The 25,749-nt window shown below is 39.8% G+C and overlaps 1 protein-coding gene, 1 long non-coding RNA gene and 1 pseudogene across 2 annotated transcripts in view; 2 read left to right on the top strand and 1 right to left on the bottom strand.

The window, feature by feature from the left end:
* The window catches only part of LOC134809227 (collagen, type I, alpha 1a-like), a 414,408-nt gene that overhangs the window by 326,571 nt on the left and 62,088 nt on the right, over positions 1-25,749 (bottom strand). The gene's annotated exons all lie outside the window — the stretch shown is intronic.
* LOC107970108 (large ribosomal subunit protein eL37-like) lies at positions 11,471-11,763 on the top strand (annotated as a pseudogene).
* Positions 20,860-25,749, top strand: part of LOC104005550 (uncharacterized) — a 50,135-nt gene continuing 45,245 nt past the window's right edge. Inside the window, exon 1 of the long non-coding RNA XR_678944.4 lies at positions 20,860-21,006. This is a non-coding gene — a long non-coding RNA (uncharacterized LOC104005550). The remainder of the gene's footprint in view (positions 21,007-25,749) is intronic.

Below are 25,749 nucleotides of genomic sequence, written 5' to 3'. Positions count from 1 at the left end.
GCCACGTTTTCTGTCCTCGCTGCCTTCCACCGTCTGTACTAATACTACTCTTATTCAGCCCGCAAGTGTTATTTCCAGGGATTTCCTCAAATCACAAGTCTTTATACAATATTTGGAATTACATGTGATTCCAATGCAGGAAAAGTGCAATCTCCTGCCATTTCTATCACACTGTCTGGAGACCTCCCCTCCCACATATTTACCTTAATGAAAAGAGGAAAATGGAAGAAAACATATCTTTTCCCATAAAAAAAAAATCCCCTTTATTAATCAACCAAAAAATGCTACTTCATGACTTTTTTTTTTGTAGAGAGAGGGTCTCACTATGTTACCCAGGCTGGTCTGTAACACCTGGGCTCAAGCCATCCTCCTGCCTTTGGCCTCCCAAAGTGCTGGGATTACAGGCGAGAGCCTTTGCACCTGGCTGGCCTCCTTTATAGTATTTTTACATACTCCCTCTCTTCACTCTTCAGCCGTAACTTCTTTCTCCTGGCTTAACCACCTACCAGAGAGACCTTCCCCAACATCTCATGCAGATTTCCCTCTAGACAGCTCCATTACTCTATCGCACCACTGTTCTACTCTTTAATTCTTATCCTAATATAAATTTTAAATATTCATCATTTATTTTTAATGCTTTTTGTTTATAATCCTACAAGACACATTGAGCTCCACAAGGATCTTTTTGCCGTACTCACCCCTGCATTTCAGTTCCTTGCTCACTGCCTGACACATAATACTGTAAAGAACTGGGAAGGGACTGAATTTTGCCCTACTCACAAGCCAATAAGTTTGCCTGCTACAGTTTCATTGATGCCAGTAGAAGACAGGAGTCTCAGGGTCAGAGAAGAAGAACAGCTTATTAATCACAACAATAGCAATAGCCAGGATTTTGGCATTTTGGGGACAGTATCTCGAGCCCCAAGTCTACAGGGTGACACAAAAGAACCGAAAGATACCTGAATACATAGTGGGTTGTGATACAGGAGAGGAATGCTGAGTTTAGGGGATGCAAAAATTTTATAATGGGCAGCAAGCATGTCTGCCCTTTGCTCCAAAGGGAGACCCAATCCCTAGCTTCCAAGGCCATTCACTGTATGAACATCACTGAAAAGATTTTCTGGGACAAAGGGTAATCTGTGTCTTTCTTATAAGGTATGCAGAAACATAAGAAACCCATGGAAAATTATCTCCTAACAAGTAGAGAATCAAAAAATAATATTTTTTATTTAATGAATAAATGAACTAGAACACCAATCTAGCACAGGTAGTGAAACTATTTTTTAAAAAAGAAAGAAAACCTTCTTTTGTTACTGAAGAGATGTCCTTACCCAGTGGAATGCTGGCAACTGTTTAACATTCAGCTCTTGGGGATAGAGGAGAGCTGATTTGATTTGTAGCATTTTTCAGTTTTCTTGGCAAAAGTATTCACACTGTAACCAACAAGAAGTTACTGATATCTCGGAATGCAGAGCTGGGGAGAGATGCTGGACAACACATCATTGTGGAATATTCCCACCATATGAATGCAAAACGTAAATCATCTCAATAGGTGACTTTACTAAATAGTAAAATACTTAGGAAGTGGTGAGTCTTGAGTACATATTAGTTTAGTTTTAAAGACAATTTACTTCATTGTAAGTTTATACGACTAATTTTTTTGAGACAGGGCCTTGCTCTTTTGCCCAGGCTGGAGTGTAGTGGTGCAATCATAGCTCACTGCAGCCTGAATTCCTGGGCTCACGTGATCCTCCCACCTCAGCTTCCCAAGCAGCTGAGACTGCAGGCGTGCACTACCATGCCCAGCTAATTTATTTTTATTTTTATTTTTTGTAGAGACAGGGGCCTCACTATGTTGTCCAGGCTGGTCTCAAACTCCTGACCTCAGGCAATCATCCCACTTTGGCCTTCCAAAGCTCTGGGATTATAGGTGTGAGGCACTTTGGCCGGCCTTGACTTAGTTTTTAATAATGTCTGTGTTTAACAAGTGGCTCACAAAATTCTTGAAAATTTAACAATTGGCTCTTGTGAGCGGGCGCAGGACACTCTTTACCACTGTTCTTCACTCCTCTCTGCCTGTCTTTAGTGTCACTTTTGTCCCTTCAGTCCCATATGTATTTTATTTCCAGATCTTTCATTTCTTTCGAACTCAGCTACTTCTGTTCCTCCGGGCTATGCTCTGCCTCATTCCCTTTCACTACACCCCCAAGCCTCACCCCATTCCTGCAAAGCTTTCGATTCTGTCTTTCACCATCCTCCCACCCCCACCTCCCAATACACACACCCCATGGCAGGCCACAGAAGCACCCCCAGGGATGGGATCCAGGAAATTCCACTTCACCTTTCTCAGTAATCAAGGCCACAGCAGGGAAGATGGCTAACTGGGTTCCCAAGTGATCACTTTCAATGCATTTCCTCATGAAATCATTGCAACTACCTACTTGTTAGGCTCTACACTATTTTTTGTGCCATATTTTAAGTACCGTTTATTATAATAGGGATTTATAAGCAGATATGAGATACTAACCTCTCTTCTGATGTGAAAAATGCATTCCAATTTCCAAACTGAGAAAGCAACTTTGGGAACATACACAAATGAGAAACTGCTTAATATATGGAATTTGATATATAATTGTATAATGTTTATTTATTGAACTATATCCACCAGAGGGCAGCAAAAAATTTTATATGGGACATGTATTTACTCAATACAGAATTAAGAGCAAACCTCTATCATTACTTGATGATAAACAGGAAACCATTCGAGTCCCAGATAGCAACATTACTTCAAGTTTACGTGGAGAGAAAAAAAAAAAAAAACTTGCACAATGTATTTCTTAAAACTAAAAAACCATGACTGTTCTATTTATTTTTAAAGGATTTCAATATTATGGAGAAATATGATCACAAGGCTAAAATTTATTTTTTACTTTAAAGCCTCAATACTAACTTTCATATTAGGTTAATCTCCAGTTAGTTACTCATTGATCCGTTTAATATATATTATTTAAACACTTCTCATATTCAAAGCATTGTGCTAGTAATGACCACAGTAAGGCATGATTCGAGGAATACAAAAACAACTGCCTGCCTGTGCAGTTGTTTATATATCAGTCAGGATTCTCCAGAGACATAGAAGCATTTGGATGTGTGTGTGTGAGTGTGTACATTAAAAGATTTATTCTAAGGAATTGGCTCACGAAATTATGCGGGCTGGCAAGTCTGAAACTTGTAGAGACAGACAAGCAGGCTGGAAATGCAGGCAGGAGAGGATGCTATGGTCTTCAGGCAGATTTTCTTTTCAGTGAAACCTGTTTTTTGCTCTGAAGGACTTCTTCTGATGGGATGAGGCCCACCCACATTATGAAAGTTAGTATCTTTTACTTAAAATCAACCGACCGTAGATGTTAATTGCAGCTACGAAATACCTTCACAGTGACACCTGGATTGGTGTTTGGTTACGTAACTGAGTACTACAGCCCAGACAAGTTGACACATAAAATTAAACACTCCAGGCTGGGCGCGGTGGCTCACGCCTTTAATCCCAGCACTTTGGGAGGCCGATATGGGCGGATCACGAGGTTAGGAGATTGAGACCATCCCGGCTGACACGGTGAAACCCCGTCTCTACTAAAAATACAAAAAATTAGCCGGGCGTGGTGGCGGGCGCCTGTAGTCCCAGCTACTCCTGAGGCTGAGGCAGGAGAATGGCGTGAACCCGGGAGGCGGAGCTTGCAGTGAGCAGAGATCGCGCCACTGCGCTCCAGCCTGGGAGACAGAGCGAGACTCCGCCTCAAAAAAACAAACAAACAAAAAAACAAAAAAATTAACTACTCCACTGCCCAGAAACATTTTCCCTGTCCAGATGCTGTATCCTAGAAATGCCGCACTTGGAAAAACATGCTCTGAGTCATGAATTGATCTTTCCAGATAACGTCTCTAAAATGCATACATCCTTGGTAGGTTAATATACCTACCTAGACACCAAGGCGTGAGTGCCAGGTTATCACATACATTTCTCCAGACAAAAGAGAATCTGTGGCATCCTGAAAGCAATGAGTAGCAAGAGATTCTAAATGCTGAAAGCTGCGAGTCACCACCAAGAGGCAAGCAGGCTGGAAACCACCCATTTCCTCATTTTACATAAAATTCCGCTGCCCAAAAGTACAATCATTTATGCTTGTTGTAAAAAACTACAATGTCGTTACTGCTGTTCGAAATTGCATCTACTGAGAAAATGAGGAGCTCATGGCAGACGGGAGGCAGGACTAAGCTGTAGCTTTGACTCCGACAGAGCAGCATGCTGAGGCTGGCACTGTGAATTTTAGCCCCAGATCGACTACGAGAACAAACCAGAAATACCGAGAGGACCCACAGACCCTCTGAAGGAAGCCGACTGCTCCTGCAGGACCTGGGAGATGCCTCAAATACTGTGAGTGCCCCAACTGCAAAAGTGGGAAAGGGAGACCCTCCTCTCCCAAACACACACCCCCACTGGAGAAACTGAAGGTCTGTTTGTGGGAGAAGTTTCCAACCTTACCTGGAGCTGAGTCAATTTAGAGAGCCAAGCAAAATACAGGGATAAAGGAAGCAGCAGGAAAGGCCTTGGGAGCTCGCTGGGTCCCCAAGCAGGCCATTCCTGCCTGGGACCACAGGGATCCATCAGGAAGGCAGCCAGAGGAGCGGGGGAAAAACACCACAGGGAGGAAATCTCCAGCTGAATTTTTTAACAATTGGAACCATGTGAGAAGCCTCCTGGCCAGAACTGGGGGGAGGGCATGAATCCCGTGCGCACACTCCCACAGGTGGGGGAAGAACCAAGCCCTTTTCGTTCCCAGCTGGGAGGTGGGTAGCCTGGGGCAAGTTCTCAAGCTCAGCTTACCCACCACCTGCAAACAGACTCAAGGCTGTTTGGGGGGCAATGGTGGGAGTGAGACTGACCCTTCCGTTTGCATGGGAGGTGGGTGAGGCCTGTGACTGCCAGCTTTCCCCGACTTCCCTGACAACCTGCATGACTCAGCAGAGGCAGCCATAATCCTCCTAGGTACACAACCCCATTGACTTGGGAATGTCATGCCCATCCCCCACAGCAGCTGCAGCAAGACCCACACAAAGAGAGTCTGAACTCAGACACCCCCTAGCCCCACCCCAACCTGATGGCCCTTCCCTACCCACCCTGCTAGCAGAAGACAAAGGAGATATAATCTTGGGAGTTCTAGGGCCGCACCCACTGCCGGTTCCTCTCCACACTACCACAGCTGATGTTCTCTGGAAAGCGCCACCTCCTGGCAGGAGGCCAACCAGCACAAAAATAGACCATTAAACCACCAAGGCTAAGAGCCCTCACAGAGTCCATTTCACACCCCTGCCACCTCCACCGCAACAGGTGCAGGGATCCACGGCTGAGAGACCCATAAACAGTTCACATCGCAGGACTCTGTGCAGACAACCCCCAGTACCAGCCTGGAGCCCTGTAGACTCACTGGCTGGCTAGACACAAAAGAAAGACAGCAATCATTGCAGATTGGCTCACAGGAAGCCACATGCATAGGAAAAGGCGGAGAGTACTACATCGAGGGAACACCTTGTGGGACAAAAGAATCTGAACAACAGCCTTCAGCCCTAGATCTTCCCTCTGACAGAGGCTACCCAAAAGAGAAGGAACCAGAAAATCAACTCTGGTAATATGACAAAACGAGGCTCTTTAACACCCCTAAAAAATCACATTAGTTTACCAGCAATGGTTCCAAACCAAGAAGAAATCCCTGATTTACATGAAAAAGAATTCAGGAGATTAGTTATTAAGCTAATCAGGGAGGCACCAGAGAAAGGGAAAGACCAATGCAAGGAAATCCAAAAACTGATAAAAGAAGTTGTCAGGCCTCTGAGCCCAAGCTAAGCCATCATATCCCCTTTGACCTGCATGTAAACATCCAGATGGCCGGTTCCTGCCTTAACTGATGACATTCCACCACAAAAGAAGTGAAAATGGCCTGTTCCTGCCTGAACTGATGACATTATCTTGTGAAATTCTTTCTCCTGGCTCATCTGACTCAAAAGCTCCCCCACTGAGCACCTTGTGACCCCCACTCCTGCCCACCAGAGAACAACCCCCCTTTGACTGTAATTTTCCTTTACCTACCCAAATCTTATAAAATGGCCCTACCCCTATCTCCCTTCGCTGACTCGTTTTTCAGACTCAGCCTGCCTGCACCCAGGTGAAATAAACAGCCTTGTTGCTCACACAAAGCCTGTTTGGTGGTCTCTTCACAAGGGACGAGTGAAAGAAGTGAAGGGAGACATATCCAAGGAACTAGATAGCATAAAGAAAAAACAATAAAAAATTCAGAAAACATTGGATACACTTATAGAAATGCAAAATGCTCTGAACTTCAGAGCTCGAAAATAAGGTCTTTGAATTAACCAAATCCAACGAACAAAGAATAAGAAAATATGAACAAAGCCTCCAAGAAGTTTGGGATTATGTTAAACAACTAAACCTAAGAATAGTTGCTGTTCCTAAGGAAGACAAGAAATCTAAAAGTTTAGAAAACATATTTTGCAGAATAATCAGGGAAAACTTCCCCAGCCTTGCTAGAGATCTAGACATCGAAATACAAGAAGCACAAAGAACACTTGGGAACTTCATCACAAAAAGATCACCACCTAGGCCCATTGTCATCAGGTTATCTAAAGTTAAGACAAAGGAAAGAATCTTAAGAGCTGTGAGACAGAAGCACCAGGTAATCTATAAAGGAAAACCTATCAGATTAACAGCAGATTTCTCAGCAGAAACCCTAAAAGCTAGAAGGGATGGGGGCCCTATCTTCAGCCTCCTCAAACAAAACAATTATCAGCCAAGAATCTTGTATCCAGCAAAACTAAGCATCATATATGAAGGAAAGATACAGTCTTTTTCAAACAAACAAATGCTGAGAGAATTTGCCACTTCCAAGCCACCACTACAAGAACTGCTAAAAGGAGCTCTAAATCTTGAAATGAATCCTGGAAACACATCAAAACAGAACCTCTTTAAAGCATAAATCACACAGGACCTATAAAACAAAAATACAAGTTGAAAAGCAAAAACAAAAAACAAGGTACAAAGGCAACAAATAGCAAGATGAAAGCAATGGTACCTCACATCTCAATACTAACATTGAGTGTAAATGGCCTAAATGCTCCACTTAAAAGATACAGAACTGCAGAATGGATAAGAACTCACCAGCCATCTGCTGCCTTCAAGAGACTCACCTGACACATAAGGACTCACATAAACTTAAAGTAAAGAGGTGAAAAAGGCATTTCATGCAAATGAACAACAAAAGCAAGTAGGGGTAGCTATTCTTATATCAGACAAAACAAACTTTAAAGCAACAGCAGTTAAAAGTGACAAACAGGGACATTATATAATGGTGAAAGGCCTTGTCCAACAGGAAAATATCACAAGTCTAAACATACATGCACCTAACACTGGAGCTCCCAAATTTATAAAACAATTACTAATAGACCTAGGAAATGAGATATAAAGCAACACAATAATAGTGGTGACGTCAATACTCCAGTGACAGCACTAGACAGGGCATCAAGCCAGGAAGTCAACAAAGAAACAATGGATTTAAACTATATCTTGGAACAAATGGACTTAACAGATATATACAGAACATTTCATCCAACAACTGCAGAATACACATTCTATTCAATAGCGCATGGAACTTTCTCCAAAATAGACTGTATGATAGGCCAAAAAAGGAGCCTCAGTAAAATTAAGAAACTTGAAATTATATCAATCACTCTCTCAGACCGCAGTATAATAAAACTGGAAATCAACTCCAAAAGGAACTTTTGAAACCATGCAAATACATGGAAATTAAATAACCTGCTCCTGAATGAACTTTGGGTCAAAAACAAAATCCAAATGGAAATTAAAAAATTCTTCAAACTGAACAACAATAATGACAAAACCTATCAAAACCTCTGGGATATGGCAAAGGCAGTGCTAAGAGGAAAGTTCATAGCCCTATATGCCTACATCAAAAAGACTGAAAGAGTACAAACTGACACTCTAAGGCCATACCTCAAGGAACAAGAGAAACAAGAACAAACCAAACCCAAACCCAGCAGAAAAGGAAACAACCAAGATCAGAGCAGAGCTAAATGAAATTGAAATAAACAGAAAGAATATCAAAAGATAAATGAAACAAAAAGCTGCTTCCTTGAAAAGATAAATAAAATTGATAGACCATTAACAAGATTAACCCAAGAAAAGAAGAAAGAAAATCCAAATAACCTCATTAAGAAACAAAACAGGAGATATTACAACAGACACCACAGAAATACAAAAGATTATTCAAGGCTACTATGAACACCTTTATACACATAAACTAGTAAACCTAGAAGAGATGGATAATCCTGAAAAAAATACAACCCCCTAGCTTAAATCAGGAAGAATTAGATACCCTGAACAGACCAATAACAAGCAGTGAGACTGAAATGGTAAGTAAAAAATTACCAACACAGAAAAGTCCAGGACCAGACGGATTCACAGCAGAATTCTACCAAAGAAGAGTTGGTTCCAGTCCTATTGACACTATTCCATAAGATAAAGAAAGAAGGAACCCACCCGAATTCATTCTATGAAGCCAGCATAACCCTAACACCAAAACCAGGAAAGGACATAACCAAAAAGAAAACTACAGACCAATATCCTTGATGAACTTAGATGTTAAAATCCTTAACTAAATACTAGCTAACTGAACCCAACAACATATCAGAAAGATAATCCACCATGATCAAGTGGGTTTCATACCAGAGAAACAGCAATGGTTTAACATACACAAATCAATAAATGTGATACGCCACACAAACAAAATTAAAAACAAAAATCACATACTCATCTCAATAGGTGCAGAAAAAGCATTGTACAAAATCCAGCATCCCTTTATGATTAAAACTCTCAGCAAAATCAGCATACAAGGGACATACCTAAATGTAATAAAAGCCATCTATGACAAACCCACAGCCAACATAATACTGAATGGGGAAAAGTCGAAAGGATTCCCTCTGAGAACTGGAACAAGACAAGGATGTCCACTCTCACTCACCACTCCTCTTCAACACAGTACTGGAAATCCTAGCCAGAGCAATCAGACAAGAGAAAGAAATAAAGGGCATCCAAATCAGTAAAGAGGAAGTCAAACTGTCACTGTTTGCTGACAGTATGATCATTTACCTAGAAAACATTAAGACTCCCCCAGAAAGTTCCTAGAACTGATAAAATAATTCAGCAAAGTTTCTGAATACAAAATTAACATACACAAATCAGTAGCTCTTCTATACACCAACACAAACCAAGTGGAGAATCAAATGAAGAATTCAACCCCTTTTACAATAGCTGAAAAAAAAAAAACACTTGGGAATCTACCTAACCAATGAGGTGAAAGACCTCTACAAGGAAAAATTCAAAACACTGCTGAAAGAAATCATAGACAACGCAAACAAATGGAAATATATCCCATGCTCATAGATGGATAGAATCAATATTGTGAAAATGACCATACTGCCAGAAGCAGTTTACAAATTCAACACAATCCTAATCAAAATACCACCATCATTCTTCACGGAATTAGAAAAAAAACAATTCTAAAATTCATATGGAACCAAAAAAGGCCCTCATAGCCAAAGCAACACTAGGCAAAAAGAACAAATCTGGAGGCATCACACTACCTGATTTCAAACTATGCTATAAGCCCATAGTCACCGAAACAGCATGGTACTGGTATAAAAATAGGCACATAGACCAATGGAACAGAATAGAGAACACAGAAATAAACTCAAACACAGCCAACTGACCTTCCACAAAGCAAACAAAAACATAAAGTGGCGAAAGGACACCCTTTTCAACAAATGGTGCTGGGATAATTGGCTAGCCATGTGTAGGAGAATGAAACTGGATCCTCAAGATGGATTAAGGACTTAAATCTAAAACATGAAACTATAAAAATTCTACAAGATAACATTGGAAAACCCTTCTAGACATTGGCTTAGGCAAGGATTTCATGACCAAGAACCCAGAAGTAAATGCAATAAAAACAAAGATAAATAGTTGGAACTTAATTAAACTAAAGAGCTTTTGCACAGCAAAAGGAACAGTCAGCAGAGTACATAGACAACCCATAGAGTGGGAGAAGATCTTGACAATCTATACATCTGACAAAGGACTAATACGCAGAATCTACAACAAACTCAAACAAATCAGTAAGAAAAAAACAAACAGTCCCATCAAAAAGTGGGCTAAGGACATAAATAGACAATTCTCAAAAGAAGATATACAGGCTGGGCGTGGTGGCTCACTCCTGTAATCCCAGCACTTTGAGAGGCTGAGGCGGGCAGATCATGAGGTCAGGAGATCGAGACCATCCTGGCTAACACAGTAAAACCCCATCTCTACTGAAAATACAAAACCTTAGCCTGGCATGGTGGCGGGCACCTGTAGTCCCAGGTACTCAGGAGGCTGAGGCAGGAGAATGGTGTGAACCCGGCAGGCGGAGCTTGCAGTGAGCCGAGATTGCGCCACTGCACTCCAGCCTGGGCGACAGAGCAAGACTCTGTCTCAAAAAAAAAAAAAAAGAAGAAGATATACAAATGGCCAACAAATATATGAAGAAATGCTCAATATCACTAATGATCAGGGAAACGCAAATCAAAACCACAATGGGATACCACCTTACTCCAGCAAGAATGGCCATTAAAAAACAAAACAAAACAGTAGATGTTGGCATGGATGTGGTGAACAGGGAACTTCTACACTGCAAGTGGGAATGTAAAGTATACTACAGCCACTACGGAAAATAGTGTGGAGATTCCTTAAAGAACTAAGAGTAGAACTACCATTTGATCCAGCAATCCCACTACTGGAAATCTACCCTGAGGAAAAGAAGTCATTATACAAAAAAGATACTTGCACATGCATATTTATAGCAGCACGATTTGCAATTGCAAAATTGTGGAACCAACCCAAATGCCTATCAATCAACGAGCGGATAAAGAAACTTTGGTATATTTATACAGTGGAATACTACTCAGCCATAAAAAGGAATGAATTAATGGCATTTGCAGAGACCTGGATGAGATTGAGTACTATTATTCTAAGTGAAGTAACTCGGGAATGGAAAACCAAACATTGTATGTTCTCACTGATATGTGGGAGCTAAGTTTTGATGATCCAAAGGCATAAGAATGACACGATGGACTTTGGGGATTCAGGGGGAAAGAGTGGGAAGGGGATGAGGGATAAAAGACCACTAATTGGGTGCAGTGTATACTACTCAGGTAATGGGTGCATCAAAATCTCACTAAAGAACTTACTCATATAACCAAACACCACCTGTACCCCAATAACTTATGGAAAAATTAAAAAGAAAACAAGAAATTGCATCTACTGCTCTTTGGTCTTAGCCACAGAAGCGAGATGACAAAGGGAATGTCATAGTTTGGAAAGCCCCACAATAAGATGCACATACTGTGTCCCTGCTGTGGGTCTAAGGCCTACCACCTTCAGAAGTGACCTGTGGCAAATGTGGCTACTCTGCCAAGTGCAAGAGGAAGTATAACTCGAGTGTCAAGTCTAAAAGACAAAATACCACTGGGACTGGTGAAGTGAGGCACCTAAAAATTGGGTACTGCAGATTCAGCCATAGATTCCGTGAAGGAACAACACCTAAACCCAGAAAGACAACTGTTGCAGCATCCAGTTCATCTTAAGAATTTCAATGATTAGTCACGCAATAAATGTTCTGGGTTTTTTTTTTTATGTGTGTATATGTGTTTATCCGTGTATGTATGTGTATACATTTTTGTTGTTGTTGTTTCTTTCTTTTTCTTTTTTTTTTATTATACTTTAAGTTTTAGGGTACATGTGCACATTGTGCAGGTTAGTTACATATGTATACATGTGCCATGCTGGTGCGCTGCACCCACTAACTCGTCATCTAGCATTAGGTATATCTCCCAATGCTATCCCTACCCCCTCCCCCAACCCCACCACAGTCCCCAGAGTGTGATATTCCCCTTCCTGTGTCCATGTGATCTCATTGTTCAATTCCCACCTATGAGTGAGAATATGTGGTGTTTATTGCAGCATTATTCACAATAGCAAAGACTTGGAACCAACCCAAATGCCCAACAATGATAGACTGGATTAAGAAAATGTGGCACATATACACCATGGAATACTATGCAGCCATAAAAAATTATGAGTTCATGTCCTTTGTAGGGACATGGATGAAATTGGAAAGCATCATTCTCAGTAAACTATCGCAAGAACGGAAAACCAAATGTTCTGGTTTTTAAAATTTTTTTAAAAGAAGAAGAAACGGCATCTACCTCATAACCTAGCAATGAAACAACTACAATTGGATACCTCAATCCCTCACCCTTGTTCAATGAGCTATCAAAGTTTTGGTTCAAAATGTTTGCTTATTGTACTTCAATAAAAAGATTTTTAAAAAGAATCCATATCCCAACTCCAATGCTGACAAATGAGACAAAGCCAAAATGAAAAACACTCTATTAGAAAGATAGGACTGTATTCTTTTAAAATGTCAATGTCATAAAAGACAGAAATTAAAGGTAAAGACAAAGATTAAGGGAGACTAAAAAGATACAACCATTAAAATCAGTGCATGCTCCTAGACCGGGCTACTCTATAAGTGAGAAAAAAATGTTATGAAGGACAGGTTGGGGTCAATTAATAAACTGGAATACAGACAGTCAATTGAATAGATGTGAGAAATTTTCTTTAGTTTGACAACTGTACTGCTGTTGTGTAGGTGAGTGTCCTTGTTTTTAGACAGTGATCAGGATCAGAAAAATATGAAAAATATGTGTATACGTGAAGAAAGAACAAGAGATGAAGCCAATGGAACAAAATGTAGGTGAATGTGGGTGAAGAGCGTACAAGTGTTCTTTGTGCTGTTCTCACAAGTGTTACCTTGAAATTCTTCTAAATAAAAAGTTTTTTAAACATTTGTCCAAAATGGCTATGCTCTATTATAATAAATTTATTCATGTGCTTTAAATTGATAGTGACATTGCTTTGGAAAATCAATAGGATTATGGTATTGAACATGAGAAGTGGTCCAATAATATATGTTAAATGAATCAATGAGCAACCAACTGGAGATTCAGCTAATGCAATCATTGTTATTTGTAGCTCACATCACATCACAGTCCAATATGAGGCACCGGGAGGAAGGGAAGGCTCTGTCTTATACCCACAGTTCAGGGGCCCAGGGTCCTTCCCACCAGAGGCTCCATTCTCTTTTGGTATCCCAGAGTCCTCTCTAATCAGCCAAGAGCTTAGAGAACTGCACATGGGAGGTTCTCTATGTGTCAGTCTGAAAATGGTCCCATCATTTCTGCTTGCCATTTACGAGAACTCTCACATAGCTACACCTATCTGCAAGGGAGCCTAGAAAGTGTGGTCTACCTGGGGGCTCAGGATAAAGAAGAGAATACAGGTGCTCGTGAGCACTAGCATCTTGGCCACAATTAGTATGTTATTTCATAAAGATTTGGGGACACTTATAGACAGAAGGAATAACTCCTCCTGAGAAAAGCTAGCTCAGAAAATTATACGTGCAAATCTTGAAACCAAAGACCGTGTCTCTCTCTCTTGGACTCTTTCTTCTCAAGGAGGACAAATAGCCAAGAGGACAAAGTAAAATGAAATTAGGAAGGAACTGAATATCAGAAACAGTTTTAAGAAAGCAGTCATGGAATTTCTTCTATATAGGGGTATCATGGCATTAACAATCGAAATACAGGGTCACTGCTGCCTGCAAAAGCTGGGCTGAAGCTCAAGGATGTGCACAAGTCCAGGAATGGGTTTGTTAGTGCTGTGGACTTGCTTCTCCTGTCTCCTACCCATTCCCCTCCCCGCCCTTCTCCTCCGTCAAGGAACATCACTAAGTATGTTTCTTCTATAAAACCTATTTGTTCCAGAACCAGTTAATTTCTTACAATTTGTCTCCTATTGCCTCTCTAGCTAATATGAAATGTTTTAGACTGTGACAATTCTTTCTTTTGTATTTTTATGTAATTAGAGTAATTATTTAAGGGTAATGAGTACAGTTAGTCTCTCTTTACTATACTTTGCAGTTAGCTCAGTGATGGGCCCATAAAAAGGGATAAAAAATATTTGTTACTTGATTTGCTTCCATTTCTGAAGTTGGATAGGAAGCATGCCTCCTTCAAATTCATGGTCTTAGTTGGGAATCATAAATGTCTGAATTCTCCTCCGCATACTCTCACAAACAAAGACTAGTCAAGCTTAGTAAGTGATAGAGCATAGTGTTTTGAATGAAGTTCTAAAGGCATTCTTTGTCATCCTGTTCACCTCCCCATCACACCCCACCCCTGCCCCCACAAGCCCTCTTACAAAAATCCTGATGATCTCTAAAAAAAAAGGGATATGTCTAGTATCCTAGACTGAAACGAGTATGGCGAAGGTAGCATTCTAGACAATGGGCTGATTTCCAGATTTGGATCCTCTGGGCCCAGATGTAGACTGCTGTTTTCAGGTAGTGTCTTCCCAGTCCAGTCACCTACAACAACATGTGAAATACTCTTAAACTCAAGAACTTTGTGACGATAAAAGGATTAATTTAGACCGAATGGATCTGCACTGGAAAATGAAAATTACATATAGGTTGGTGCAAAAGTAATTGGGGTTTTTGCCATTGAAAGTCATGGCAAAAACCACAATTACTTTTGCATCCACCTAATACATTTTACTATATAGTTAATGAATCATAATTATATACGGAATACAAACAATAAATGGCATACATGCAGATAAATTATCATATTAATTTACAGTATTCCTCAATAAGTCTTTGGTGAAAATCCTGAATCAAGGATGATTCAGAAAATCATCACTATTTCAGTTTAATCCAGATACAATTTCTCTGTCTCTATCTTTATCCAACTGTGGCATCTCTTCTGTTGAAAGCCACACACTGTTCATGGTTTTACAGGTTTTACAGGTATGTACCAAAGGTCACTACCTTCTAGCAGAGTTGGCATTCTTACTATTTGCTCATGAGCTTGTGCAATGTTCCATTTAATATCCACTCTTAATAGTTACTCTGGGCTGGGCGCAGTGGCTCACGCCTGTAATCCCAGCACTTTGGGAGGCCGAGGCCAGTGGATCACTTGAGGCCAGGAGTTCGAGACCAGCCTGTCCAACATGGCGAAACCCTGTCTCTAATAAAAATGCAAAACTTAAGTGGGCCTTTAATTCCAGCTACTGAGGTGGCTGTCTCACTTGAACCCAGGAGATAGAGGTTGCAGTGAGCTGAGATCACACTGCTGTACTCCAGCCTGGGTGACAGAGCAAGACTCTATCTCAAAAAAAAAAAAAAAGTTACTCTGCTAAAGTGGTTGTCTTCACTGTTCTCCAATATACCTGCAAAATTATGCACTTTGAGTCCCCACTGTGTTGAGGTGATGAAGAGGATTTTATTTTCCTCCTATTTGAAGAGGACAAAAAACCACCTAATGAGAGCAGAGCTGAAAATACATTTCCTCCTGGCAACAGGGATGCTGTGCTTACTACCCTGAAATAGCATCAACTTTTGACCCAGAAGTTGCAGCTCAAGAGTCTAACTCTATCGTGCTGCTCAATATCAGGTGGGCAACATTAGCATGTGTGTTTTTTTTAATATTCCTATGGGCAATCCAGCAAAGTATTGGGGAAAAAATTACTTTCTGAAATGTGTATAAAAATTACATCGGTAGCAAATCTAGACTACCAGGTATTTTAGAGGATAGTTGCATTTTGCAGTTCAATGTTTCTACCTTCTCAGATTTCTCAGCTGAAACATCTCAAGAGAAAAGCAACATTATATATTTTTATAAATTGTGTTTATAATGTTCATGTAAAGACTGTAAGTGTTTGGTTTTAATAAATGTAAGAGTTTACAATAGTCTTTCATGTGAGAATACTCATGCCATCACACTCAGAAGTGACTAGAACGATGTCCATTCATGACAGTGCAGTTTTCTGCTTACTTATCTCTGGTTTATGGTTTGGCACATTTTCTAACTTTAATCCATTAATTTGGTTACTACACAACCCAATGAGGCTAAGGCTGTGGAGTTAAAATTGAGCATGAACCAGTCATAATTTCACTCTGTTTTATAACAACGCATTAAAACTTTTATCTTGATTAGTCTTCCTGCATATGCATTTCAAGGGTTATAGGTGAAATCAGACAAGATATTCATCACCACAATTTGAAAAACAACTCTAAATGCACGCCCTGACTTGGATCAAAAGCACTAATCGCCGCAGGAAAGATGACATGCTTTAACTGGTTTACAAATCTTATGGTAGCATTGATAAATAGAACCCTTCTTCTGTCACTTACAATATTATGAATTTTCAGAAGATATACATGGGCTTTTGACGAAGGTAAATGAGTTTAACCTGTCATTTAAATAATACCTTTTTTTATAAAAATCATGCTGTATTATGTGCTATAATTACAATTCCTCATTCAAATATAGTGACTCAGCATACCACCTAATCAAGATCAATACTGCATTTCTCACTGCCTTTATTTCCACCTATATCAAACCCAACAAGTGCAACAGTACCTGCACTCAAGGATTTAGCAAATGTGTAGTCAATTTTTATGTCAGAGTAACTGACTTTAGGTTTTATGAATCATTTGATCAAGGAACACTCTACTTCTAAACGTCTATTTTAAGTTTCTAACATACTCATGATGTACTACTATGTGCTATGGATATACAAAATTAATATCAAAGACATGATCCACTGGACTAGTCAGAGTTCTGCAGAAAAACAGAACCAATAGGATGAAAGTTTCCCTCTCACTCTCTCTCTCTCAGAAATTGACTCATTTCATTATGGAGGCTTCAGTCAGTAAGTTCCCAAGTTCTTCAGTCAGTAAGCTGGAGACCCAGGAGAGTCAATAGTGCTGGTTCCAGTCTGAAGGCTGGCAGGCTCAAGACCTGGGGAGAGCCAATGTTTCAGCTCAAAGCAGTCAGGCAGGAGGACTTCCCTCTTACTCAGCCTTTTGTTGTGTTCAGGTTTTCAACTGATTGGTTGACTCACACCTACATTAGAGAGGGCCATCTGCTTGACTCACTTTACCAATCAGGTTAATCTCACCCAGAAACACCTGCAAAGACACACCCAGAATAATGTTTAGCTGAATGTCAGGGCACTTGTACCCCAGTCAAAGTGACACATAAAACTAACCATCGTACCCATATATACACATTAAAAAAATTATTTAGGGAAGAAATAAGATAAACAACAAATAATAGTAAAAAATGACAAAATCCTATAATTTAGTGCTAAATTAAATGATAATGCCTATAATTCCTATTAACCTCAGAATGGGAGTAATCAGAGAACTACTGACTAAAAATTGTATAATGAATATGTTTAATTTGTCTACAAGTGATTAAGTCCAAAGAATTATAGAAAAAATAATAAATAAATAATATTTTGTTTACTACCAAAAGATACAAAAGATAAAATGCCTAAAATAACCTAAAAATGAAAAAAAAACTCAAATACAGAGATGGGAGAGAAAAAATAACAGATGCCTCAGCATTTTTAAATCTGAATCTTGATAGCATTTTATACCTCCATGTGAAAAGAATGCTTTGGCTGAGAGAAAATGGCTTTTGATGCCACATATTCTCTAAACACCTGCTGTTCGTAAGTGTTTCAGCAAATAATTCAACCTGCTGGGAATCCTTAGGTTATAATTTTTATATTCATAGCTTCTGAAAAATTTTTAGAGATTTTCATCAGAAGAGGAAAAGCAAATAATGCCAAGCTGAATAGTCTCTGAGAGTAATGAGTATTATTCACTGCTTTAGTTTCTGCGCATTACCCATCAGATTCTATTCTTTCACAGATAGCGTTTTAATGGAAGAGGTACAAAGAAGAATGTCACGTTCATTTACTTCCCCCAAGGATTAGGCAATGGTGTGTAAGCAATCCCATTGGCCAACCTTGATAGCAGTTTTTACTGTGAACTAATAATAGAAATTATTATGCAAAAGTCTGACAATATCTCCCTAATATTTCTTGACGGCATCAATCCCAAACAGTCTCAAGGTTATCAAAGTGCCTACAGCTGAAAGCACATTATCTTTCTTTAATTTTTGCTTTTACAGTAATTCTAGATCAACACTCTGAGCTGATCAGACCACCGTTTTCTAGAGGCTTAATAGCCCAACAGAGGCTAACTGAATGCCCTCTTTCCACAAATAAGAATGGCAAAATCTACTCCATTTTTGCTGATTCCCCTAAACTGTCTTAAGACCATAATTTTCTGGCTGGTCACTCCTTTGCAGGGATCAGATGAATTGAAGCTGCCCTGTCTCTTAAAATTTTCCTGTCATCCAGAGCAGCCTTTCTCAACCAGGGTTCTGAGAGAGAATCAAACTCAATGCCATGAGGCAACTACTATGGGTATAATGAATTGACTGTGTCCCTGTGCATCTAAAATGATACCAGCTAAAGACCACCTATGGAAAATGGTCACACAATGATTTCATTTTCTCTAGGGTTTAATCCTTTTAATAAAGCCAAATTGAGAAACATTGATAAGAGTAAGGGGGTAAAACAGTATAATATATTTAAGATACACATCCTGGCCCAGCAACTTTCTTAAATGGCTTTCCTTCTGCATTTAACCAAAAATACCATGGTAATATCCATCACTTAATCAAAAATTACCAGATATGGTGAGAGACACCACAAAGGGCCAAAAATCAAGCAAAAAAAAAAAACACAGATAAAATACATAAGATGAAAATGAAAGCAAGTATATTTAAATACAGTTTTATATATACTTTTTTTTAGAGACAAGGTCTTGTTCTGTGGCACAGTAGCATAATCATTGCTCTCCACAGCCTCTAACTCTTGGGCTCAAGTGATCCTCCTGCCTCAGCCTCCCGAGTAGCTAAGACTACAGGCACATGCCACCACGCCCAGCTAGGTTTTAAATTTTTTGTAAAAACTGTATCTCACTATGTTACCCAGGCTAGTCTCAAACTCCTGGTCTCAAGCAATCCTCCTCCCTCAGCCTCCCAAAATGCTGGGATTACAGGTGTAAGCCATTGTGGCCAGCCCTAAAAATATCTTTTAAACTTCAAATAAGCTAATTATGTACTTGTTTTTAATATATTAAATAACAAGATTCAGTGGCAAGTCTAATAATAACTAGTTCAATGTCAAACTAGAAATGAGTATAATTAATATTTTGAGATATCTGTAAAGCAATATAAAAATATCTATAATTCTATAAGTGACAAAGTAAGAGATACTGGAAATACTCTTCAAGTTAAGACTATATTCACAATTAAAAGAGATCTTAAATTTTAATTAGAGGTCAGTGAATAATAGACCCGGAAAGTTGATTGGGTAGACCTGTCATCCCCTAGGACCTCAGGGCCCTTCCTTCAGTGAATCCTCTCTCTCTGGCCAACTGACAAACTATAAAAAAGTTTATGGAGGACTGCAAAAGAAGTGTTAGAAGGCAGCCTTGGAAGTAGGGTGTGTCATTTCCACACATATTCCCTGGCCAGAACTTAGACATAGAGTCCCACCTATCTGCAAGGAAGCTCGAAACTGTTGTTTAGCTCTGAAGAAAAGAGGAAAAAGAAATATCTTATCTTTTCTGCAGGTACTGAGCACAGACAGCATGATTAGGGGCAACTGGGTCAATACAGCATAATCACATAGGGCCAAATATAGCAGAACCACAAAGTCTGTGGAGAGGCAGAAAAGGAGTAGGTTTGACAAACGAGAAAAACCCAAGTCAACATTAAGGTGCTGGTGATAAAAAATATCAACCTTCCTCTTGCCAGCTGTGTGAATTTACACATGAAAGTAGGAATGCAAAAAAAGAAGGATATATCTAATATTCAGCTTTTGACTACCAAAAAAACCCAAAGAAACTCTTGAGTCCACAGTGAAGCATTAGTCTTGCAAGCCAGCCTATTGTGATAAAGAAAGGTGGTCTCTAAACTATAAAAGTTTCATTCTCATGTCAGGAGCCAAACCTAGATGACTTGACTTGAATCATAGAGTTTTACTAAAAGCTCTAGGATAGAGTAAGGATTCAATGTAAATGACATTCATCTAATTCAGTAAAAAAGAAAGAAATATCTGGAAGGAATTTCACTAGGATGAGAATATAGCCTGGGTCTTTGAGAAGGAACTTGGTTTCCCAAACTCAAGTTCCAATAAAGAAAAACAAAAATGACAGAGATAGATAGAGACCTTGATAGAGACTCTAGATTATTTGAGAGAGGATCAAAATGTCCAGGGTTGTTCCCCCTTTCTCCACTGAATCCATCATGAAGTGGGTGTGAAAGATTAGACACAAACAGACGGTAGTGAGCAGCATATTCCCCATGAGCAACATTTGGTATGTAGGAGATCTTGGAGTTCTCATGACCCAAGATGAGGAACTTGAGAGACTTGATGTTGAGAAATTTGAAGGAGCTGGTACTGGGAGAATGAGACCATAAAACACAGGACCCTAGAAAACCCAAACTGAAAGGACTATCACATCAAGAGGTGGTCCCAGCAAGAAGCCCAGATAGATTGGTGAGATTATCTATGCCTTAGTCAACACCAACCCAAGGGAACCAGGCACTGAACAGGTTAATCATTCCTCAGTGCCGAGAAGGCAGCCCCATACCAGAAGACTCCTGCACACTGAATTAAACAATCCAATCTTCTCTTGGAACAAACATGCCATCTTGGGGGAAAGAGGAGAAGAGAGAGCTTGTGAGAAGTGAGGAGACAATCTTGATAGGAAGTTTGAACTTTGAAATAATATTTTATTCTACCACCCATCTAAAGGCTAATTAATCACAAATGTTAAACCAATCAGAAGAAAATGTTTGTTAAACCAGAAAAGGCTGTTACCTCTCACAGACAAGGTAAGTGTTTTCTACCACGTTCATGCTTCCACCGGCAGCAGAACTGGGGTATGCAGAGCTAGATGCAATCAACTATAGCAAATAAAAGAGGCAGCATATTTTGTGCAGATCTGTATTGTAGTGTATACTTTAACCCCAAAAGACAGAAACAAATTAGAGGTAGTTCATGCCTCCCTTGAACTCATACTCTAAGAACATAGTTTAATGTTCTTATGGAATTTTTTCCATATGATAAATGAAAAAATAGAAATAGGTATATGCAGCGGGTAGCATACAGGAGAGATGGATAAAATGGGAGGAAGATAAGCGTTCTTGGAAAAGGAAAGCATGTTGGGTTTTAGAGGATGAATAAGAGTTCATCATGTGTTGGGAAGAATTCCCTGCAGGTAAACATAATAATCAGGCAAATGCACAGAAGAGCAGAAGAGTTAAGAATGTTCAGTTTAGTCTCACTGGAGCATGATAGAGAAACCTAATCTTCAGACAGAATTCCATTCTCTGGTGACTAATGTTTTAGCTTAGAGAATAGAAACTGCTTTTGTTTCAAGATGTTAAAATTATATTTTTAGGGAGAATATATTTGACCATGTAATGGAGGGGGGAAGCTATAGTATTGTTCAACTAGCAAATGTTAGAAGTGACATTTCAAAGATAAATTTGTGTGATTATTGCTCTTCTCTTTAATCCAGAAAATAGACTCCAGATGGTTACAAATATTTATTTCTAAGATGTAAAAGATGAGATATCTTTTCACTCTATCCAGTCTCAAGGTCTTAAGCAATGTCTACCTTTAAAGAATTATACCATGCGTGATACCCCTAATTAACTGTTTTGTTTTAAAATGCCTTTGCTATTAAAATGTTTATTCACATTGTTTTGTGTCATAGTGAGAGTAATGTGCATTTTTGAAAGCCATTATCGGCCAGGCACGGTGGCTTACGCCTGTAATCCCAGCACTTTGGGAGGCCGAGGCAGGCAGATCACAAGGTCAGGAGATTGAGACCATCCTGGCTAACACAGTGAAACCCTGTCTCTACTAAAAATACAAAAAACTTAGCCGGGCGTGGTGGCGTCCATGTGCCTGTAATTCCAGCTATTCGGAAGGCTGAGGCAGGAGAATCGCTTTTGCACCCAGGAGGCGGAGGTTGCAGTGAGCCGAGATCATGCCACTGCACTCCAGCCTGGGCGACAGAGCGAGACTCCATCTCAAAAAAAAAAAAAGAAAGCCATTCTCTAGCATATTCTTTATAAATTTTGCCCAAAGATTATTATTATGCTCTATTCTTTTTAAGTGGTAGTTTAAAATGATTACATTTCAAATGTCTCAACAGTATTTTGATTATTTTATTCAGTTGATATTCAAAGATTAAGCTGAAGAATACAATCTTGATTTTATAGATGAAGAAAGACTTTTAGGCCATGACCAAGATTGTGAGGGCTGGTCTTATAAATACGTGGTATGACATGAGGATTCTAGAAAGTTCCACCTGCCCAAATATATTTCATCTACTTGCCAGGGCACCAAGGATGCTTTACTAAAAATTCATAGCTTTCAATTTCAAACATTTGTTGACCATCATTAATCCTATACTAAAGTGCCAATATCCCTGCAAGGGATCTTGTAATGTCTACATTAAAAGTCATTAACAAAGAATAACTTTCAACAGCATTTCCCAACAGGTATCTGATACATGACTAAGGGGTTCCATGATCAAATATGATGAAGAAATACTGAACATTATTTTTCTCTCTTACAGAGTCACAATATATATTAGCATATAAAAAACTCTGAAGAGTTCAATGATTATTTTTTAAAGGAATTTTAAACTTTTCAAAACTCAGCAAGTCCAAAACTCTTAACTCTTATGGCTCCAATGGCATTTATGACTGCTATGAGAATTATAATAACAGCTAGCTGAGAGCAAGATGCCAAAATTAAACAAAAGACCGACAACTGTATTGGAGCCAGAAAGGGGCACTCAAATGGCTAAGAAACTGCTGATAGTGAAGATGAACGTTTCCCAAGGAAAAACTGGATTTGTTCAACTCTTTTTCTTGGACTGGTTCTTGGAATTTTATCTATGGATAAAATTCATCTTGTCTAGGCAGCTTCGTTTCGTCAGAGCCAAGTCCCCACATAATCGCATCCATTGAGATGCATTTTAAGGTTATATCACTATTATCTAAAGACAACACAAGAAGTCGTCATATAGATTCCATTCATGTGCTTGCTATTTGGAAGAAGTCAAGCATGTTGTCTATTATCTTGTTCAGTGCCCCTTATATAAAGCACCACATTGAAAATGCTTTTCAGAACTTAGTGCTAAAAACAAACAGTTTTGCCTTCCCTGAGGAATTGAAATCCTCTTTCCTTTCTGAAAAAGAGCAATAGGTCTTTCTGCTTGCTTTGATTGCCAGGAAACCCAAAGCCTAATGTCAGCACAAGTATAATAACCACATAGGCCTTTACGGTCTGAAAGATTTTTTCTTTCTTTCTTGCTATTTGCTTTTTTTTTTTTTTTTTTTTTTTTTTGAGAAAGGTCTCCCTCTGTCACTCAAGCCGGAGTGCAGTGGAGCGATCTTGACTCACCGAAGCCTCACCTGTTGGACTCAAGCAATCACCCCACCTTATCCTCCCGAGTAGCTGGGACTACAGGTGTGCACCACCACATCTGGCTAATTTTTGTATTTTTGTAGTGACAGGGTTTCTCCATAGTGCCCAGGCTGGTCTTGAATTCCTGAGCTCAAGTGATCCACCCACCTTGGCCTCCCAAAGTGCTGGAATTACAGGTGTGAGCCACCACGCTGGGCCAAAAGTTTTTTCTTGACTCCATACTCTTATTAATGCCTCCTTTGGTCATGACTGAGTTTCTCAGTCTCCATTTGTTTGTTGTGTGTGCTTGTTATAAATCATTGCAATCCCATTCAGAAAGGTGAGGGAGGATAGGTGAGAAGATGGAAAGATTATAAAAGACAAACAGAGGCCAGGCGCAGTGGCTCACGCCTGTAATCCCAGTGCTATGGGAGGCCAAGGCGGGCAGATCACGAGGTCAGGAGATCGAGACCATCCTGGCTAACATGATGAAACCCTGTCTCTACTAAAAATACAAAAAAATTAGCCAGGCATAGTGGCAGGCACCTGTAGTCCCAGTTACTCAGGAGGCTGAGGCAGGAGAATGGCATGAATCAGGTAGGTAGAGCTGGCAGTGAGCCCAGATTGTGCCACTGCACTCCAGCCTGGGCAACAAAGCGAGACTCCATCTCTGAAAAAAAAAAAAAAGACAAACAGAAATGACTGGCTTCTGTATCTGTATGTAACACACCACCAGTACCTTACATGGGGCCTGGTATATCGTTGACACCTAATAATTTTTCTTTTATTATACTTTAAGTTCTGGGATACATGTGCAGAATGTGCAGGTTTGTTATACAGGTCTACACATGCCATGGTGGTTTGTTGCACCCATCAACCCATCATCTACATTAGGTATTTCTCCTAATGCTATCCCTCCCCTAGCTCCTGACCCCCTAACAGGCCCCCCGTGTGTGATGCTCTTCTCCCGATGTCCATGTGTTCTCATTGTTCAACTCCCACTTAAGAGAACATGCAGACACCTAATAATTTTTAATATTTCTAAGTGAAGAAGTGTTCTTGATAATATTTACCTCATAGCTGGGCACAGTGGCTCATGCCTGCAATCCCTAATAATCAGGCAGCTATACTCAGGCCATGAGTTCAAGATAATATTTACCTTATCAAGATCTCCAAGGAGACATGCTTCTTATCAAAATGTATGGCAAAGATACTGTGCACAGGTTAAGGCTGCCAGCTCTCATCACTGCTTGTGTTGAAGGAATTCCATTGCAGATAGGCTGAGGAATAACCTCAGAACAGTCAGTGAGCACACACCAGGGACAGGCCAGAGAACTTAGGAGGTAACATCTAAGAGAGACTGTCTCCTTTGCGGATCTGCAGAGGGCTACGAGTCTGTTAACCCATTCTGCTGAAAACAACAGATTTGCTAATAAGGCAAAGTTAGGATGAGACATGACTCAGAGAGTAGATAAACACACATACACACACACATACCCAAACACAAACACAAACTCAGCGAATGTGTTTGGGTAAGGAGGAGTGAATTTGAAGGGGAAACCCCAAATTACCTATTCAGAATACATTCTGTAATAAGGAGAAATTGTAGGACAAGCACTTGTTTTACAGAGGGCTCCAAAACGTGTAGTAAATATACAGTTGATTGGTCCCATCATAGAAACCACACTCAGATATGATTCCTGAATAGCACTGCCAACTTTATTATCCAATAGTAGCCAGAACTATGAGTATTTTAGTGTTATGACTTGGAGTCAAAAAGCCTTTTCTCATGCCTGAGAAACCAGCAGGCAGAGAGTAAGTACTAGAATCTATAGAGATGGGGAAGCTATACCAGGAGTGTTGATTTTGATTTTCATTTTCCAAAGGCACAATTATCTGCTGATCTGAAGGGCCCCTTGTATGTGATACCTTGTAGTGTAACTATTTTGCAGAAATTGTTGGAGGGGTAACATTATTGCTTGTGTAATTTTCCCAATGGAAACTGCATCTATTTATTCATCTCAACAAACACAAATAGCTTTCCATGCCCAGTCACTGGGGCAGAGGGTGTACAAAACCAAATAAAGCACAGTCCTTGCCTTACAAAGGTTAAGGGTCCCAAAGCTCTGGTCTTATTTTTGTAAATGGAC

The sequence above is a fragment of the Pan troglodytes genome, chromosome 22 (genome assembly GCF_028858775.2).
Source record: "Pan troglodytes isolate AG18354 chromosome 22, NHGRI_mPanTro3-v2.0_pri, whole genome shotgun sequence".
NCBI lineage: Eukaryota > Metazoa > Chordata > Mammalia > Primates > Hominidae > Pan > Pan troglodytes.
This window is presented reverse-complemented; position numbering and strand designations above follow the sequence as displayed.